The following is a 21,581-nucleotide window of genomic DNA, read 5'->3' on the forward strand; positions in this document are numbered from 1 at the left end:
GTCCGGAGGACACAGCGAGCACCAGATCGCAGTGCTGCGTGCTCCCTAGCTAGAAATGGCGGCGGCAACCCGCCCCTGGAGTGCCACCGTCCGGCCGTTTAAAAACAGCAGGCGGATGGCAAGTAGTTAAGTAAAATGAATATCTCCTAAACGTGCACAGGCGGTGATGTCAGCGGCACATGCGTGCTGTTCCTTCAGAGCTGTGCGCCGTGGCTGAGACTCCCGCGTGCATGCGTGGAAAAAAGGTGACAGAGGAGGGAACTCCTGCACACAGTCTGTGATTGACAGCTTCAGCTCTGTTCCTGTGAATAGGCTGATAAAGCTGAGAAACGTATTTTGTTTTCTCTGAAACATTGCATTCTGACTGGCTGTGCATATTCAGCTTTCATGGGAATGTTCGTCTAGATCGTGTACAAAAGAAAAAACTGTTATGCAGATTATGTTACAGCTGTGTTCAAGTAAGAAATCTACTGCTGAATTCCACCCATTCATGAAAACCGTCCTACGCTTACCGGCAATGCCATGGCAACAGAGGTTGCTATACGGACTTCGAGGCTTCGCTGTCACCCGGTTTTAAGAATACTGATCTCTTCTGTCTGTAATTTTCTCAAACAAAACAACATTTTAGTAATTTAGTTTGACAGGAGAGGCTTCGATTTTTCACAGAGGTGTATTTTTATATTTGAGAATATGGTGCGTTTTGGACAAGGCCAACTTGACAAGGACAGTTAAACAAATTATAAATAAATTGTGTCCCAGCATACCCCTGTATACCACCCTTCATTCTAGCATTGGCTTAAAGTGGTTGTAAACCTCAGACATGAAATATAAACAAAGGCTATCCCTCTATAGTGTGCACTTGTCTCAGTCCAGTAAGTGTCATTTTATCTGTCCTGGGGGAGAAAGGTGACTGAGGCCACTGATGACGTCGTTATATGATGACACGCATAGGGCGGAGCTATGAGACATGTGACATAATTGTGCTAGGATACCAGGACCGCGGCCATCTTGTTGGTGATTTGTTTGGATTATATGAGATGCATGTTTATGTTACCATTATATTTATTCAATATGTGAGTTCATATATGCGTTTTTTTAATAAATGTTTGGGTTTTTACATACTGCTCCATGAGGCTTTTATGCTTGCCTTCTATGTGAGCAATAAGTGCTGTTTGACCACTCCGTATGATGAGGGTCAATGTCCTCTGGTAAGAAGCTCTGTCTTCTCTAGTCCTCCCCTTCTACCACTGTCCCCAAGCCATCTGCCGATAGTACAGAGTTCTAGGAGTCACTCTGCACATGCTCAGTTTAGTGTGTATGGCTAGAACTTTTTTTTTTTCTTTGGGAGGATGCATGTGATCAGCACAAGACCAATCCGCACTGTCCAGACATAGGGTCAGGGATTATGCAGCCTCATAGGACAGTCAATAAAGAATGAAAACTCCTCCTACAAGCTTTAACCCGTTTCCAGCTGGACACCGATAGAATCCACAAGACTGCTATATACTGATATATATTTACTAAAATAATCACATTTCCATGTTCCGTGTACTGTGGGAGACTAGATATAGTGAATGCAGGGTCTGGGGAGACCAGATATAGTGAATGCAGGGTCCGAGGAGACCGGATATAGTGAATGCAGGGTCCGGGGAGACCAGATATAGTGAATGCGGGGTCCGGGGAGACCAAATATAGTGAATGCAGGGTCCAGGGAGACCGGATATAGTGAATGCAGGGTCCGGGGAGACCAGATATAGTGAATGCAGGGTCTGGGGAGACCAGATATAGTGAATGCAGGGTCCTGGGAGAGCGGATATAGTGAATACAGGGTCCGGGGAGACCAGATATAGTGAATGCTGGGTCCGGGGAGACCAGATATAGTGAATGCAGGGTCTATGGAGACCAGATATAGTGAATGCAGGGTCCGGGGAGACCAGATATAGTGAATGCAGGGTCCGGGGAGACCAGATATAGTGAATGCTGGGTCCGGGGAGACCAGATATAGTGAATGCAGGGTCTATGGAGACCAGATATAGTGAATGCAGGGTCTGGGGAGACCAGATATAGTGAATGCAGGGTCCGGGGAGACCAGATATAGTGAATGCAGGGCCCTGGGAGAGCGGATATAGTGAATGCTGGGTCCGGGGAGACCAGATATAGTGAATGCAGGGTCTGGGGAGACCAGATATAGTGAATGCAGGGCCCTGGGAGAGCGGATATAGTGAATGCTGGGTCCGGGGAGACCAGATATAGCGAATGCAGGGTCTGGGGAGACCAGATATAGTGAATGCAGGGTCCGGGGAGACCAGATATAGTGAATGCAGGGTCGGGGGAGACCAGATATAGTTAATGCAGGGTCCAGGGAGACCAGATATAGTGAATGCAGAGCCCTGGGAGAGCGGATATAGTGAATGCAGGGTCCTGGGTTTAGTAACACTTTAAAATGAACTTTTTACTCTTAGCCTGAGTGCTAAAACTTAGAGTAAGATTTAAAGAGAAACTTTCACTGGGAATAGTGAGGCGCGATGGAGGGTTTTCAGTACAGAACTTTCTTGGTAAAAATGTTCCTACAAGCTCCCTCCCTAACCAAGTACTTGTTATATAGTCAAAACCCTAGGCATCTGGTAGTCTCCACTGATGTGGAGTAATATAGTTTAGACAGAATGCTTGATGCAGGGAGATCCTTGCACTGCAGCTCTGCAGGTACAGCTTCCCCTCCGGCAAGGAGTACCGTGAGCAGCACAGTAGTCACGTCACTTAATCTGTTGAGGCTGCTCAAATTTTGCCCAGTATATAACCATCTAAGGCACTACTGCCTCTGACTGCTAGTTTCTGATGAACCATTCGAAATATGTTCATTGGATGGCCCTGCCACCACGCTTGATTCAACAGGGAGTGTCTTTACAAAGGCTTCCTTCACCAGCGCACCGATACTCACCTTGGCAGTGCTACCCTGTGGCTCCTTCCTCCACCAAAGGCAGCACTAAAATCCCCAGTGTTGTCAGGTATCTGACGCTACAGGGAGCAGTGATGTCACTCGCAATTGGCTGCTATACCTGAGCTTTATCCCAAAGGAGGAGATCACATTCAGCCCCATACACAGAATCATTAGCAATTGTTGCCGGCTTTGATGGAGGAAGGAACGTCAAGGGAGCACTTGCAAGGTGAGTATTAGTTCATCAGGGGCTCCCCTTTATGAATACATTCTCTTTGTCCTGAATAGGCTAGGTGACAGAGTCTCCTAAACCACAGAAGGTCGAACCCAAAATTTAACCCGGCCCTTAACACTAAATAACTCCTGAACTCCTACTTAACCCTTTTGGGTCAAAAAACTATCGGTGGTGAAAGCTTCCTCTCCTGTGCTGAGATCTAGTGCTAAGAACCACTAATTTGTGGACAAGATCCTGAAAGATGCTGCAGTCCTTCAGCCGACCAGGCTTGCTCGGAGCTTTTGTAGACATTTCCTGGATTCATGCCCTCCGGCACCGCACAGAAAATCATTGGCGGTCGGCTTGCCAATTTATTAGCTGCATCAAAGGTGAACGTAGGAGGAGAAGTTCATTACAAATGCATAAAACAAATTTCCCACTATGAGGCTTTGCTAGCTAGAAAAATGCGAACATAATTTAAATCCGTCTTCTAAAATATTAATAACAGCAGATATCTCAGTGGAATATATTTGAAAATATATGTAGAAGCTAGACCCTGCCATCAAGGTGCCTTTATAGAGTGTAAATTCTATTTTATTATAGGAGTAAAAACATTGGGCTTTATACAGAGATGACTGAAATGGCATGAAAACGCTACCTGCAGGTCTCTTTCTCCCTGAAAGGTAGAAAAACGCATAAGAGTCGCAGAACACTTGTCATGGGCAATCATACGAGCTGGCTAATTCCCCATGTAATCTACAGATTGTCTTCGGTGATCCGTTTCCTATGTAACTTCACATGGCTCCATGATATACATAGCTAGTAGCAGTTTGTCACATTGAACTGATTTCATTTTGAATTGTTGCAAACATTTTACTACTTATCTAAGTGGCTTTTACAGTTTTAATCAGTGTCGGGAACATTTCTTTCATGGACGTGTTAGAGACCAGAATTTCAGTATTTCTCAACCGTTTTTGCTTAGGAACCCTTGCAAAAACTTTCGAGTCTCAGTGAGTCCCTGCTAATATTTCCTATGTCTACAGATCATAGTATATCAGTGTGATGGTCAGTGAGAAGAGTGCTCCTTACATGGTGGTGAGTGGGAAGAATGTTCCTTACATTGGTGGTCAGTGGGAAGAATGTTCCTTACATTGGTGGTCAGTGGGAAGAATGTTCCTTACATTGGTGGTCAGTGGGAAGAATGTTCCTTACATTGGTGGTCAGTGGGAAGAATGCTCCTTACATTGGTGATCAGTGGGAAGAATGCTCCTTACATTGGTGATCAGTGGGAAGATTGTTCCTTACATTGGTGGTCAGTGGGAAGAATGTTCCTTACATTGGTGGTCAGTGGGAAGAATGCTCCTTACATTGGTGGTCAGTGGGAAGAATGTTCCTTACATTGGTGATCAGTGGGAAGATTGTTCCTTACATTGGTGGTCAGTGGAACAATGCCCCTTACATTGGAGATCAGAGGAACAATGCCCCTTACATTGGTGGTCAGTGGAACAATGCCCCTTACATTGGTGGTGAGCGGGAAGAATGTTCCTTACATTGGTGGTCAGTGGAACAATGCCCCTTACATTGGTGGTGAGCGGGAAGAATGCCCCTTATATTGGTGGTGAGTGGGAAGAATGCTCCTTACATTGGTGGTCAGTGGAACAATGCCCCTTACATTGGTGGTGAGTGGGAAGAATGCTCCTTACATTGGTGGTGAGCGGGAAGAATACTCCTTGCATTGGTAGTCAGTGGGAAGAATGCTCTTTGCATTGGTGGTGAGCGGGAAGAATGCTCCTTACATTGGTGATCAGTGGGAAGAATGCTCCTTACATTGGCGGTCAGTGGGAAGAATGCTCCTTACATTGGTGGTGAGCGGGAAGAATGCTCCTTACATTGGTGATCAGAGGGAAGAATGCTCCTTACATTGGCGGTCAGTGGGAAGAATGCTCCTTACATTGGTGATCAGAGGGAAGAATGCTCCTTACATTGGTGATCAGTGGGAAGAATGCTGCTTACATTGGTGGTCAGTGGGAAGAATGCTCCTTACATTGGTGGTCAGTGGGAAGAATGCTCCTTACATTGGTGATCAGTGGGAAGAATGCTGCTTACATTGGTGGTCAGTGGGAGAAGGAGGAGGACACACTGAAGGAGCTCTCCCTGAGAACCAGCATTTTCAAGCCTGGGCCTTGCCTGCTAGCTTGGCCCAGGAACCATGCCTGATCCAGGGGGAGGCCCTGGGAGGGATTCCCCTGATGAGACCGGGCCTAGTGAAGAGGAGGAGGTGGAGGACCTGACTGTGGGTCCCAGCCCTGGTGAGGATGTCGATGTCTTCAGACAGAAGATTGTTGATAGATTTGTGACTATTGGAAGAGCTGAGGAGAAACTCAATGTTTTGAAATCTGAACACAAAACCTTCAGAGCCAAATACTGCCAGGCCTGGAGCAAGAACAGATTGGGCATGAAGCCAGCGCTCCAGCACATGGAGGATAAAGTAAAGAAACAATCTTTATTATTAGAAAAGTTGAAAGCCAGAAGTGGAGCATTTAAAGAAAAATTTGAACATGAGAGGAGATTTGCCAGCCAGACATCAGCGAGCTCTGTGGATCAGCAGCCTCAGGTAATGGATGACCCAGTTCCATCTACATCAGCGTCTCTCCCCCCATGTCAGGCTGTGAAATCACCAGTGGCAACCAGCCAGGGGGTTGAGGGTGAGTATGGAACCCTGAAGTTCATTCAGCACATGGAGTCTCCCCTGAGAGCAGACAAGTTTGCCTTCACTGATGACCCTGCAGAAGTCCCTGAAGATGGACAGAGGAGGTTCAGAGCAGCAAAGCCAAGACTGGTGGAGAGATCCCAGTATACCAAGATGGCTGCTCCCAGCATGTCTGCCCCACCTGCTGTGGTCAGTACTGTGGATGAGGAGCTCTGCAAGCAGCCTGCTGTGGAGGAATCCTCATCAAACCTGGAGGAAAAATCCCTGGCAGAGAGGTCTCCAGACCATCAGGGGAATGTGGATGAACCTGCACCAAGCACCCCACAGATGGAAATTGCTGTTCCTGCTGAGACCAGTAGTCCCTCTACAGGCAAGATGGCTGCCACCTGCAGAGAGACTGTTTCACCTGAGCTCCCAGGTGCTCCAGAGCTGATTGATGCTGGTGGGGGAGGGGAGCAGCACACTGCACCATGTGGAGAGCAAACAGCAAGTATGGATGTCTCACTTGTTGCTGTGTCTGAGAATCCAATCCAGTCCTGGGCTGAGTCTCCTTTCTTGGAAGGAGAGATGATTGATGGAGCTTCTATGGTTGCAGCAGTGAGTGCGGACATTTCTGAGAACTCTATGACTGTTGAGACTGCTAAAGCAATGGATGTGTTGGTGGTGGGTGGAGGTGAAGGGGTTAACATTGCTGACAGAGGTAAAAATGAAATTTCTCCCCCTGCTGAGCAGAAAGAGGATACACCATCCAATCCCGGATCTGTGCAATCGGTGTCTGCTAGAGTTGCACCAGACGCTCCCAGACACACAAATGTTTCTGCTGCTGGGAGGATTGGGGGGAGCTATGCCTCTGTTTTGGGGAGTCGCACCAAGGGGGGTGGGGGTAGTGTTGGGAATACTAATGGTCACAATTTTGGGAGGTTTGGTGGTGGGATGGTTGGTGGGGTCAGGAGAAGGAATGTGGTACAGTTGAAGTGGGAGGGGGAAGGGAACCCACCAGTAAGGGGGAGGGTGGCGGAGTTGATTCTGGAGATGGGGTTTAAAGCCTGTGATGTGTTTGCGTTGATCTGCCCAGTAGGCAGCTATGAATATGATTTGTCATTTGTAAAACCTGAAGGCCTGGACCTGTTTTGGGAGAGATATTGGAGGTGCAGGAGCCTTCAGCAGTGGAGAGGTTTGGTGGCAAAGGTGGTTTCCAGACAGCCTTTGATAAAATCGGTGACAATCCTGGTCCGGAATGAATCCATACCTGAGGCTGATTTAGTAGTTTGGCTACGCCGACATGGTGAGGTCCTCACCCCACTGCGGAAGGTCCTGGATGAGCATAGGATATGGACAGGGGCCTGGACAGTGTCAGTGCAATTGAGGGTGCTGGGCAATGTGGTTCAGCATCTTCCCTGCTCAGCCTTTCTGGGGAGGGATAGGCTGACCATTTTCTATCAAGGTCAGCCTAAAGTTTGTAACAAATGCGGAGAGAAAGGCCATTTTGCATCATCCTGCACCATCAAGAAGTGCTCACTGTGCCAGGATTTTGGCCATTTGGCCAAAGAATGCACCGAGATTCGGTGTAATTTGTGCCAGCAGCTGGGTCATCCATACAGTCTGTGCCCAGAGGCACTACACAACCTGCCAGGACTGGAGGCTGAGCTGCAGAGGCTGGATAAAGAGGATGAGGCAGCTGATGCTAGGGAGGAAACTGTTGTTGCCCCTCCTGTGTCTGTTGTGTCAGATTGTGTTTCCCCCAGTAATGTCACCCCTGAGTCTGTCCCTCCTGTCCCTAATCCTACAGTACGTAGATCCTCCAGACTGGCGGAAGCTGCTGGGGGGGCGGGTGTAGCTGATCTTCCCTCTCGGCCTACTCCACCTCCGGTACCTGTCCCCCGACAGCGCAAACGTGGTCAGGAGGTTGTGGGGGTGCCGGATGGGGGTGGAGCCGATGGGGCTCAGGGAGGGGTATCCATGTCCCATGTCTCACCTCCTGCTGGGGGGGATTCGGCTGATGAAGGGTGGGAGAGGGTGAAGGAGAAGAGGAAGAAGAAGAAGAGGAGGATGAGAAGAGCTGTCCTCTCTTCCTCAGAATCAGACCCAGGAGGGGTCCCTCTTGGCAATACTTTTTCAGTTTTGTCAGGTGATGAGATGGTATCTGATATATCCATTTCTCTATCATCTATGGATGAGGGGGAGTCACATACTCTGAAGAGAGCTGTTTCGGGTGATGAGAGTGTGGTAGAGGTTAGGAAACGACTACCCCAATCATCCTGATGGCAGTTCCCACTCTGTTAAAGGTGGTGACCATTAATGTCGCCAGCATTAAATCTGCAAGAGCTCGTGATACGGCCTTATTTTTGCTCAGCGAGTTTGATGCTGAGATTTTATTTTTGCAAGAGACCTGGCTCAATACATTGGCCGATGTCTATCTAGCAAAAAGGGAGTGGAGATGTGGTCCCTCCTTTTGGTCTCTTGCGGCTGCACCTTGCAGCGGAGTTGCGGTCCTTTTTAAAACCGATATGGTAACGTGCCGGCGGGTAATTGAGGTAGAAATGGGGAGATGCATGGTCTTAGACGTCTCTGTTAGGGGGCAGGACCTGCGCCTGATCAATATCTATGGACCCCAGTCAAAATGGGGCAGGAAATGCCTCCTCACAAAGATCAAGCCCTTCCTTTTTACGTCCCAGCAGGTTGTCTTTGGAGGTGACTTTAACACCATAATTAGGCCTGAAGACAGGAGAGGCTCCATAGACAGGCTGGGTTATGATAGCGTTTTTCTCAGAGATTTGGTTAGACAGGCAGGCCTGGTAGATGTGCACATTAAGCACTGCCCTGGCAGCACGGGGTTCACATTTCAGAGAGGGAATAGTCAGAGCAGGATAGACAGGTTTTTTTTAAAGGAGAACTCTGCTTTCTCAGCTCCTGAGTTGAAGGCGGTGGAGTTCTCTGACCACTGTATGCTGTCTGTGACTCTGAATGCCTCGGACGCTCCACCCAGGGGAAGGGGTGTCTGGAAACTGAATTCGGCTCTCCTGGAAGATGTAGAGGTAAGACAATCCTTTGAGGATTTTTTTCAGGCACAGGTTTCTATTCTGGACTTTTGCAGCACTAAGTCAGAGTGGTGGGAGCTTGTGAAACAAAGGGCGATTGGACTTTTCAAGGCCATAAGTAAGAAGAAGCAGCTTGGTATGTATATTGCCTACCAGCATTTGCGGAGGAAGCTTGATCGTCTTGTCTCGTATGGAGGAGATCCAGGGGAGATCTCTGAAGTGAAGCTTCTTCTTAGGAAGTGTCAATACGACCGGCATGCCTCCTTGGTTCTGGAGAGGGATTATGGGAAATATCACTCGCCTGATCCTTACCAGAACTGTAAGCAAGGCATAGCAGTTAAGACGGTCATTGGCCTGAAAGACAGTACGGGTTCCCTGATAAAGTCCAGATCAGGGATCTTGGAGATCTTTGGGTCGTATTATGCAGACCTCCTGGGAAGAAAGGACCTTATCCGGGACAGGATGGAAAGCTTTCTGGATTCTACTCCAGGATTGGGAAATGGTGCATTGCTTTTGATGAATTTGACAGAACCAATTTCAGCGGATGAGGTAGTTCATGCTATAGACAAGCTGGCTACCAAAAAATCGCCTGGGCCAGATGGATTGACAGCTGAATTTTACAAGTGTTTTAAGTCCATTCTGGCTCCCTTTTTAGCGGAGGTTTTTAACAGCTGTCTAGAAGAGGGTTCGCTCCCTCCCTCCATGAGGCAATCCGCTGTGATTCTTCTGTCAAAAGGTAAAGACCCCTCAATGATTGAGAACTGGCGCCCCATCAGTCTTCTCAATGTTGATAGAAAGATCTTGGCAAAGATTCTTTTTTGGCGCTTGTCGTCAGTAGCAGGCGATTTGTTGTCCAGCCATCAGCACTGTTCGGTCCAAGGTAGAAGTACCTTTTCAGCAGTTTTGGCTATCCGGGAGGCTTTGGAACGATGCAGGACTGCTGGATGGAGAAAGTACTTGCTGGCATTGGATCAGGCAAAAGCTTTTGATCGAGTGAATCATGAATATCTGTGGTTGCTGCTTGGTAGATACGGCCTGCAGGAGAGGTTTATAGATTGGCTGAAGACATTATATAAAGGGGCTGAGAGCTTCCCGCTTGTTAATGGTTGGGTTGGGCGGCCTTTTGAGGTCGGCTCTGGTGTGCGCCAGGGATGTCCTTTGAGCCCCCTGCTATATGCTTTCGCAATCGACCCCTTTGTAAGAAGGCTAGAGGGCGCATCGTTGTGCGGGGTGCCTCTGGGCATTGCTGGTGTGCCGCCTTTGAAGGTCGTTGCCTATGCCGATGATGTGTCTGTTATTATCTCTGGGACTGAGGAGGCGTGGGAGGTGGTCTCTGTGATAGAGCAGTACACGGAGGCTTCTGGCTCTAAAGTCAACCATGAAAAGAGTGAAGTTTTCTGGATAGGTGAGGAGGGTGAAAGCTTCGAACTTCCGGATGCCTTCCCAGAGCCCCAGCAGGAAATTAAAATTTTGGGCATCAAATTTGGTCCTGGTGACTATGGTCATCGAAACTGGGAAAGCAGGTTGGTAGTTGCCAATGCCAAAGTAGAAAGCTGGAAGAGATGGAGGCTTTCCTTGAGAGAGAGGGTTGACTTGATCAAAACTTACCTGATCCCGATCTTTTTATATGTCAGCTTCGTCTGTATCTTGCCGGTATCTCTCTATGCAAGGGTCTACAGCTGTTTTTTCCAACTGTTATGGGGAAACAGGCTGAACCTGATCAAACGCAATGTAACTTACCTGTCCAGGCGGGAGGGTGGCCTAGGAATGGTCAACCCGATAGTTTTCTTTTCTTTGCTCTTTTTAAAGTACAATCTTGGTAATATGTTAGCAGAGACCCCGCCGGGATGGGTGGGTATTTTTCAGTCTTGGTTTAGGCCTTTTCTGCATTGCTGGGAAGATGGCGGCCCAGTGAAAAGTCTGAGAGTCCGACATGGCAAGCTCCCGGCTTATGTTGCCCCGTGTCTGAAAATACTTCGGCAGTGGCAGGTGACAGTGGAGGATATCAGGTCCCTTCCCAGGAAGCTTCTGGGGGAGAGGATTTTGGCTTCTGCTTTCAGTGTGTCACTGGCCTTAAAGGATTGCCCAGGCTCCGTAATGAGGGAGGGATTGCGTTTAATTAACTTGGAGAGAATCCCTTTGAAGTTTAGGGATCAAGCCTGGCTCGCTTTCCATGGAAGGCTCTATGTGAGAGGGAACCTGAAGCACCGCCCTGTGGATGATCGAGATTGTCCTAGAGCAGAGTGTGTTGGTAAGGTGGAGTCTATGGACCACTTTCTGCTTCTGTGTCCCTTTAACATAGAGGTGTATAAAAGGGTGGGGAGGGTTCTGGGCATCCCCTTTCTCTATCGCATGAGTTATGCAGAGTGGGTGTACGGGGCATTCCCAGTTCACTGGGACTTTGATTTGGATACACTTTTTCTAGTTAGTATAGTTGTCCGTTACTTCACATGGAACGCACGGTGTCAGATTACCATCCGGAAGAAAGTCCTCCCTGTAGAGGTGGTGGTGCACGATATTCTGGGTGAGGTTGGGAAGATTCGGGGTCTTGAGAAGGGCAGGGAGCCTCGGGCGGTCTGGATAAGGGCGTGGAGGAATATCAGACCTGCTTTTGGTGAACTGTCCATCTCTGGGTGAGGGGTTCTATCCTTATACTGTTCTTTTCACTCCCGTAGTTTTTGTTGATTAAGATCTTTTTTGAAGAAGGGCTGCATGCATAAGGGGGGCGGGGTGGTTTCTTGACCTCACAGGTTTGATGTCTGGTGTAGTGATGTGAGTGGTAGTACGATTTATTTCCCCAATTATGTCATGTTCATTTCTGAGACGTTTGCTTTTGTCTGATAGCAGATTTTGCTATGTTTATTTTCGTTTTGCTGTAAATATATAATTTTTTTATATTCTGTATAATATTTTATGTTTATTGATTGCGAGACTTTTAATAAAGAAAAATTGGGAAGAATGTTCCTTACATTGGTGGTCAGTGGGAAGAATGCTCCTTACATTGGTGATCAGTGGGAAGAATGTTCCTTACATTGGTGGTCAGTGGGAAGATTGTTCCTTACATTGGTGGTCAGTGGGAAGAATGCTCCTTACATTGGTGGTCAGTGGGAAGAATGCTGCTTACATTGGTGGTCAGTGGGAAGAATGCTCCTTACATTGGTGGTCAGTGGGAAGAATGCTCTTTGCATTGGTGGTCAGTGGGAAGAATGCCCTTTACATTGGTGGTCAGTGGGAAGAATGCCCTTTACATTGGTGGTCAGTGGGAAGAATGCCCTTTACATTGGTGGGCTGCTTTCTGATGATGTCAGAGTAACAAAAATGTGTCTGTGGTGAATATCTGGTCCCTGATTTCCGGTCATGTCGCTTCCAGTTACTGAAATGCATGCTGATACCAGTGGTGCGCGAAACGGCAGCATCAGCACAATTACAACTCTGATTCCAATTTGTAGGCACGTGTATATGTGAACATATCTTTTATTGTCATTTTATCTATTTTAATAAACCTACTACACAATATCACTATTTCTACCCTATGCTTCCTGTGTGGGTTGTGGAGTGAATGAGAAGATTGATCAGAGTTGCTACATCATTTGGGAAATCCTATACCCTGTGTTGATATACAAGTGCAACTGACCTTCTTTTTAACTAAACAGGTCATATTGGACTGGGTGAATTTTGGATACAGCATGATGGAGTACTAGCACCTAGCAACTGTCTTCATCAAGACTGCATTTTATGGACATTTGTCTCACTATATTTTGTTCACTTGCTATTTTTTGCAATATTTGTACTACTAGGTTTACTTGCACAGAAACTACTAATTGTATTTATCTTTACATATGGCATTAGAGTATCGCACTAGAGTGCCCCTTTTTTGAGAATTTACACAGTGGGAAGAAAGTTCCTTACATTGCTGATCAGTGGGAAGAATGGTCCTTACATTGGAGGTCTGTGGGAAGAATGCTCCTTACATTGGTGGTCAGTGGGAAGAATGCTCCTTACATTGGTGATCAGTGGGAAGAATGCCCCTTACATTGGTGATCGGTGGGAAGAATGCCTCTTACATTGGTGATCAGTGGGAAGAATGCTCCTTACATTGGTGATCAGTGGGAAGAATGCTCCTTACATTGGTGGTCAGTGGGAGGAATGTTCCTTACATTGGTGGTCAGTGAGAAGAATGCTCCCTACATTGGTGATCAGTGAGAAGAATGATCCTTACATTGGTGGTCAGTGGGAACAATGTTCCTTACATTGGTGATCACTGGGAAGAATGTCCCTTACATTGGTGATCAGTGGGAAGAATGCTCCTTACATTGGTGATCAGTGGGAAGAATGCTCCTTACATTGGTGGTCAGTGGGAAGAATGCTCCTTACATTGGTGATCAGTGGGAAGAATGCTCCTTACATCGGTGATCAGTGGGAAGAATGCTCCTTACATCGGTGATCAGTGGGAAGAATGCTCCTTACATTGGTGATCAGTGGGAAGAATGCTCCTTACATTGGTGGTCAGTGGGAAGAATGCTCCTTACATTGGTGATCAGTGGGAAGAATGCTCCATACATTGGTGATCAGTGAGAAGAATGCTCTTTACATTAGTGATCAGTGAGAAAAATGTTCCTTACATTGGTGATCAGTGAGAAAAATGTTCCTTACATTGGTGATCAGTGAGAAGAATGTTCCTTACATTGGTAGTCAGTGAGAAGAACACTCCTTGCTTGGTAGTCACTGGGAAGAATCTTCCCTTACAGATAATTAAAAAAAATTGTTGTTGTCAGTGGTTACTTATCTGAGAGGTAGAAATTGCGTATTGCTCAAGGTTCCCCCCAGCAACCTCTGAAGGAGCCTTGGTTGAGAAAGGCTATTCCAAACATTCATTAGATCTGATGAAGCCGCTTGAATAAGTAGTGAAATATCTTCAACATTACAGAATGTCTGTGACTGACTACAACTAGCTATATTGTGACCCGGATCACTGAGAAATGTCACATGCAGTATTAACTCTCTGAAAGGGGAATCCACACCTGACACAATTATGTCAGAAAAAGCAGATGCTTAATGTGAAGCTATGAGGCTCGGAAAGTATTGAGGACCCTGATTACGCACCGAGGACCATAGAGGATTTTCCTTCCTCTGCTTTTACTGAAAGTAAAATTACAGTTTTGCACCAAATGCTCTCCACTCTGGATGCACATGTTGATGCGTTGCGCACTAGCGTTTGTCTAGCAGCACCTCTTTCTTCACAGCCCCGATAGACATTAAGAGGCTGGCCAAGTCAAGAAAAACATTTTCCGTGCACAGATTGATTGTACACTTTGTACAGACTGGTCCAATCTTGAAGGGGTATTCACTCACATTTTTGCTGACATTTATCTTATGGAAAAGGATTTAAAGAAGAAATTGGTTGTTTCAGTGGTGGATCCTGCCATTTTAGTAAACACCTTACACTTCCTATTGAGTGTTCCTTCTTTCTAAGACAAAATTTTATGATAGGATATGTTGCTAACAGGTAGCCAACATCCCTATATGTGTACAGACAATCGAAAGTACCCTCTAGTAAATGGATCTTTTAAGGCTACATAAATCAATAGCAAAAGCATTTTCTTATAAATATGAAAATTCCAAGATTTTTTTTAATACATAAGATTTTAAAAAAAGCGGTTAAAAAGAACCATGTACATCCAAATGTGTGGCTACTAACAATATATATACGTATACATTAGTACAGGCCTTGAAATTTCCACTCGCCTGCTCGCATTGGCGAGTGGAAATTATGGTGGGGGTGAGTGTGTCCCCAGGGCCGTCTTGCTGAGCAGGCACAAAACTCAGGGCCGGATCTGTCACTCGCACTGGGAGATGTCAGACTGCTCAATAGTTGAGCGCAGTGAAAGCAAAGGAAGGAGTGTGTGCTGTGCTCTCTGCCTCCCCCTAGAGTGCAGTACCCGGCTCTGTGAGTGAACGTAACGAAGTACTGCAACCTTTTAAAGGAGTGTGTGTGTTTTGTATGTGTGTACATGTGTGTGTGTGTATTTGTACATGTATCTGTGTGTATGTACATGTGTGTATCAGTACATGTGTTTGCATGTATGTACTTGTATGTGTGTGCGTGCATGTACATGTGTGTGTGTGTTTGTGTGTATGTACGTACATGTGTGTGTTTGTGTGTGTATGTACATGTGTCTGTGTGTATGTACATGTGTCTGTGTATACATACATGTGTATGTGTGCGTGTACATATGTCTCTGTGCTTGTGTGTACATGTTTCTGTGTGTGTGTGTATGTACAGGTCTGTGTGTGTGTACAGGTGTCTCTGTTTGTGTGTGTGTACATGTTTCTGTGTGTGTGTGTATGTGTATGTACAGGTCTGTGTGTGTATACAGGTGTCTCTGTTTGTGTGTGTGTATGTACATGTGTCTGTATGTAAACCTACATGTATGGGTGGTTTGGTTAGGTTCAGGATTATGTGGTTATTATGGGTAGTAGAGGATGGGGCATTTGAGGTACTGCTGGGTTGGATAGTAGGTAGGATATGCTGGTAGATTTATGGTTTTGTGAGTGAAAGATTATGGGGGGTTATGGTTGTATGCGGTGAATGGTCTAAGTATGATGGAGTGTTTAGGAGGACTCTGGAGACCCTGATGTAATGTGGGGGGACTCTGGGGACCCTGATGTAATGTGGGGGGACTCTGGGGACCCTGATGTAATGTGGGGGGACTCTGGGGACCCTGATGTAATGTGGGGGGACTCTGGGGACCCTGATGTAATGTGGGTAACATTTAACAATGTAATTTCATTAGATAATTTACAAGGGCGTGTTTAGGGGCAGAATTAGGGGTGTAGCAGGGTAGGGGTTGGGTGGGGCAACTGGTGGCGAATAACTCTTAAGGCCTGGCTAGTAGCTCAGGACTTGAAATTTTAAGCCCTGCTTTAGTACACAGTGAAACAAAAGATAATCAAACTGCATAGATAATCCAGAGATACCGCATCCGACGCATTTCAAAGTCTCCTTCCTCAGGGGTGCGTTCTATGCATTCAGAGTGTACTTCTCATACATGATAAGCAAATGTATAGCCGCTAATATGAATCACATTAAAAGAAAGAAATGTTGACGTTGCTTCAACAACCCACAGGGCATAGAAAAGGCCGATGCATAGGGCCCAGAGGGGTGCTGAGAAATTTGCCACTGAGTCCGCCATATATCTGTCCCTCTCCAGTGTATATGGGCATGGGATCAGGATGCATCAATGGGTCAATATAGAGACCTCAAAAGGAGTGTATTGTAAAGGGAGATCTGATTTTGAACAAGATAGCACTAACATCCAGCTCTGGCTGTTCTCTCCATTGACCCAGCCTTTAATTTCCTGATCCCATGCCCATTTAACTGCAAAAAACTACAAATCTTTTTTATTTTTTTTGCAATCCCCAGTATTGCAGAGGTTAGACTGGGAGAAGCAGCACAAGGAGCCAATCTGTTGTGCCACAGTGGCCATGTGCTATGCAGAGATTGGCTCATTAGTCTACTGTTTCTCTTGTCCAATCACAATCTGAGGGAGGGAAAAATACTTGTAAGCGTTACTTAAAGCAGAACTCCATGTAAAATGTTTATTTTCCTATGCAATGGGGCTGTGCTCGCACTGCATGGGAAAACTGTTTGATTTGTCTAGACTAGGGGTAGGCAACCTGACAGCCGCAGGACTAAAAGTTCCATCATGCCTCTGCAAGTCATAGCTGTAACTGTCAGTTTTGTAATCTTTGCAATGCCTCATGGGAAATGTAGTTCCACAACAGCTAGAGAGCCACAGGTTGCCTACCCTTGGTCTAGACGCATAGTGGAAAAGCTATACTTATCCCATCCTCCAATCCTCCGTAAAACTGCATTCCCCCACGTCCAGCGGTGGACTGTTCCTGCCATCCTCACGCCCAGAGCCGGTCTATAGGTGTGACGATGTCATGATGCTCTGAAAAACTGCACTCCCCCATGTCCAGCGGTGGAGTGTTGCCTACCCCTGGTCTAGACGCATAGTGGAAAAGCTGTACTTATCCCATCCTCCAATCCTCTGTAAAACTGCATTCCCCCACGTCCAGCGGTGGACTGTTCCTGCCATCCTCACGCCCAGAGCCGGTCTATAGGTGTGATGACATCATGATGCTCTGAAAAACCGCACTCCCCCATGTCCAGCGGTGGACTGTTCCTGCCGTCCTCACGCCCACAGCCGGCCTATGTGCGTGATGATATCAGGATCCTCCAGAAAACCGCACTGCCCCATGTCCAGCGGTGGACTGTTCCTGCCTTCCTCACGCCCACAGCCGGCCTACGTGCGTGATGATGTCAGGATCCTCCAGAAAACCGCACTCACCCACATCCAGAGGTGGACTGTTCCTACTGACCTCACGCCGGGAGCTGGTCTATGGACGTGATGACGTCAGGAACAGTCCATTCACAAGACCACTAACATGCAGGGAGGATGAAGCGCCAGGGACCGGTCTTGCGCTCCGAGGATCGGCGGATTTGGTAAGTATATCTTCACTCTTATGACCATTAGACAAAGCGAGCAGATGGCCCATGTAGTGCTTTAAAGTGTTAGCTCACGTTTTTTGACCCAATATCAGACCCTCCACCCCTTCATGCCCCCCCAGACCTTACATGAACAGCACTGACCAACCAGAAACTGTCTAGTCTGAACTGGCAGTGCAGTATGGAGAGGAACGAAAGCAGCAGGGATTTTCGATTCCTGGACTCAGGATCACGGGAGGTAAGTACAGCAGGACGGGGGGATGGTGAGGAGCGGGTCTAGTGTTAGGTTGTCTTAACAGATTTTTAGTAAAGGTGAACTAAAACTTTAACTGCTGCAGAGAAAAATCAGGTCTCCTGCTCTGTTGGACAAGGCTGTGCTATGTGGCAGGGCTGTACAAATTCTCAGGACTGGATGGACACAAATACAGCTCATCTTTGGCGGGTAAAACGATTCCAATGTATTTATGTAATTTGTGTGTTTCGCTGTTAGCCTGGAATTCTATATTAAGAATATACAAAAGGCTCATCTGTTATAAAGAGTCACGTGGATTTCACCCGTCATCCCCGCGCCACACGGGTCAGGAAGATGACAGTGTTAGTAAATCATCAACACTACACACAGTTCACTTGGCTGCAGATTAATTAGACAGAAAAAAACATATGCTACCCCCCCCCTCCCCGACAGGCTCCCTATTACTGCTGGAATTAGAGGAATACCGCGCTTCCTTCCTGAGAGTTGAATAATGGGGAGCGTACATATGAGCGCACTAGGAGAACGCATCGAGCTGATTGATGTTATTTGATGGAATTTGTATTATTACAGCTCTTTTCCATAGAGGAACCCTGAGGTCAGTGAGCAGGAAACGGTAATAATTAGAGACGAGCCAATCTTTTGACAATCTGCTTTGACACCTGTGTGATCAGTTCAGCTTTCATGTCAGGGGACTGCCACTCTGATTGGAGATCACTTCGGAGTCGCTTTTCTAGTTTTTGTTTTTTTGGGGGTTTTTTAATTTTTTTTCTTACTTTTTGGTTATGACTATTACATATTTTTTTAAAATAATAATATTATTATTATACAGGATTTATATAGCGCCAATGGTTTGCTCAGCACTTTACAATATAACGGGAGACAATACAGCAACAATACAGTTCAGTACAAGAGGGTTAGGAGGGCCCTGATTCTTGGAGCTTACAATCTAGGAGGGAGGGGCTAATGGTACAAAAGGTAGTAACTGTGGGGGATGGACTGGTAGGAAGAGTAGAAGATTCCACTATTAGCTGAGGGCAGGATAGGCTTCCCTGTAGAGATAGGTTTTCAGAGATCGCCTACAAGTGAGCAGAGTAGGCGATAGCCTGATAGATTGGGGTAGAGAGTTCCAGAGTATGGGGGAAGTTCTGGAGAAGAGCATGGGAGGAGGAGACAAGGGAGCTAGAGAGCAGGAGGTCGTGCGAGGAGCGGAGAGTAAGGTTTGGGTGATATTTGGAGACAAGATCGGTGATGTAATTTGGGGCGGAGTTATAAATGGTTTTATACGTTATTGTTAATGTTTTGAATTTTCTCCATTGGGCAATTGGAAGCCAGTGGAGGGATTGGCAGAGAGGGGTGGAGGACACTGAGTGGAGACCAGTGGAGGGATTGGCAGAGAGGGGTGGAGGACACTGAGTGGAGGCCAGTGGAGGGATTGGCAGAGAGGGGTGGAGGACACTGAGTGGAGACCAGTGGAGGGATTGGCAGAGAGGGGTGGAGGACACTGCGTGGAGGCCAGTGGAGGGATTGGCAGAGAGGGGTGGCAGATACGGAACGGTTAGTAAGGTGGATGAGTCTGGCAGCAGCATTCATGATAGACTGAAAAAGGGATAGCCTGCGATGAGGTAGGCCAATGAGGAGGGAGTTACAATAGTCAAGGCGAGATATAACAAGGGAATATCCTGGAGATGTTGTGGAGGTGAAGTCTACAAGATTTGGAGAGTGATTGGATTTGGGACTGAAAGGACAGATGGGAGTCTAGGATTGTATTCAATGTTTGTTCTAGAGGAAACAGTGGGGTGAATTTACTAAAGGCAAATAGACTGTGCACTTTGCAAGTGCAGTTGCTCCAGAGCTTAGTAAATGAAGTGAAGCTTCACTTTGCAAAGCACACCCAATCACATTCAAGGAAAGTAAACAAAAAAAAAATGCATTTTTACTTGAACATGATTGGGTGATCAAAGTTCTGGAACAACTGCGGTTGCAAAGTGCACAGTTTATTTGCCTTTAGTAAGTCCACCCCACAATGTAAGGCAGGGCAGGGTGAAAAACATTGCCTTTTTTTTTTTTTTTGCTCATAAGGCTTTTGGGGTGTTTTGGAAAGCAGGTTTTGTGTCCTACTTTCTCTACTGACAAAGCCCCCTGTGTAATTGAAGTAGCAGGACACCCTAACTCAATGGTCACCAAACTGCAGCCCGGGGGTCAGATGTGGCCTTTTGCTTGCTTCTATCTGGCCCTTGGGGCACTATTCCATCCACTGACATCAACAGTTGGGTTTGTGTTTTCCAATTGACACCAACAATTGGGCATATGTCCTTCCAATGACAACAATGAGGGGGCACAATACCTCCAAATGAGACATACAGTGGAGCACATTTCCTCCCAATGCACCAACAATGGAGCACAATTCCTCCCAATTACACCAACAATTGGGCATATGCCAATGACACCAATGAAAGGGCACAATTCCTCCTAATGACAACAACAGTGAGGCATAATTCTTCCCAATGACACCAACAATGAGGCACTATTCCTACCACTGTCACCAATATTGACGCACTGTTTGCCCCCTACTGACACAAGGACATTTTCTACTCCCACTGGCCTTAGTCCGGCCCCCACAAAGTCTGAAGGACAGTTTACTGGCTCTTTGTTTAGAAAGTTTGGAGACCCCTGCCCTAACTGAATAACAGTTGCTGGATAGGATTCTTGACCCTGCTGGATGGAAGTCCTGGCTGTCCCAGATGTGAGCTTTGGCCTTGCAGGATGTGGGTTTTGGCTTTGCCCAATGTGACTTTTTGCCATGCCAGATCCTGGTTGTGCCGGATGTGAGCCTTGACCTTGCATGATGTCAGTCTTGGCCTTGCCCAATGTGAATCTTATGAATCTTAGCTGTGCCAGATGGGAGTCCTGGCCATGCCAGATGCGAGCCTTGGTCTTGCATGATATGAGTCTTGGCCTTGCCCTATGTGAGTCTTGGCCTTGCTGGATGTGCATCTTGGCTGTGCTGGACGTGTCTTGGCCCTGGTGGATGGGATTCTTGACCCTGCTGGATGGAAGTCTTGGCTGTCCCAGATGTGAGCCTTGGCCTTGCCAAATGTGGCTGTGCTTGATAAATAACTATTCTGACAGGTTACCATTAAAACAATGTCCTGCTTTCTAATTAGACTAGTATTCTTAATTAGCGCATGTTTTGCATTGTTCTATTGGCATCAGAAACCGTTTCCAAATGCTCCATGGGAGAGTGAATGGCAAAATCACATTTTGCGCTACAAAGGATAATACAAACTATTTAAGTAGTAAAAGGCAGCAATGCTCCAGGATAAAAACATTCCTCGTTTGTATTTGCTAATCCTGGAAGACATCCAAAATATCACCATACACCGCTTCATATGCTAATAGATGGCACTTGTTTGCTTGGAAAGGGTTTTACTTCTTTAACTATTTCAGCAAACTTTTCTATCCACCAAAAGTTGTAATCAGCAATAGAAATAAGTAGAAATGCCTGCACGAGCCTTTTAGGGTTTTTTTATGCTCCCGAAACTCAAAAAGTTGGGCCCTGGCCTACTGCTTCGCACACCTAGTTCGGAGTGGTTATCCTGGTCTTTGGTGATCCTGCCATGAAGGCCCTTGTTTAGGCACTTCCTGTTACAGGGTGACAACAGTTTCTCTGTTGTGTTGTACATCTTTCACCCTGTCACACGTTTCCCTGGTTGGGACACCCAGGGGAAGGTGCAAAATCTAGTGCAGCTGTGCATGATAGCCAATCAGCTTCTAACTTCAGCTTGTTCAATTATGCTTTGACAATAATACCTGGAAGCTGATTGGTTTCTCTGCAGAGCTGCGCCACATGTTGCACTCTCCAGCTTTAGTAAATCAACCCCACATTGTGCAGGCATTGTTACGGTCCAGAACAATGATG

General features: G+C 46.6%; 1 protein-coding gene across 3 annotated transcripts in view; it reads left to right on the forward strand.

The window, feature by feature from the left end:
- Nucleotides 1-21,581, forward strand: part of ILDR2 (immunoglobulin like domain containing receptor 2) — a 492,420-nt gene that overhangs the window by 229,414 nt on the left and 241,425 nt on the right. The gene's annotated exons all lie outside the window — the stretch shown is intronic.

The sequence above is a fragment of the Staurois parvus genome, unplaced genomic scaffold (assembly GCF_062004578.1).
Source record: "Staurois parvus isolate SC_StPar_1 unplaced genomic scaffold, SC_StPar_1.0 ptg001283l, whole genome shotgun sequence".
NCBI lineage: Eukaryota > Metazoa > Chordata > Amphibia > Anura > Ranidae > Staurois > Staurois parvus.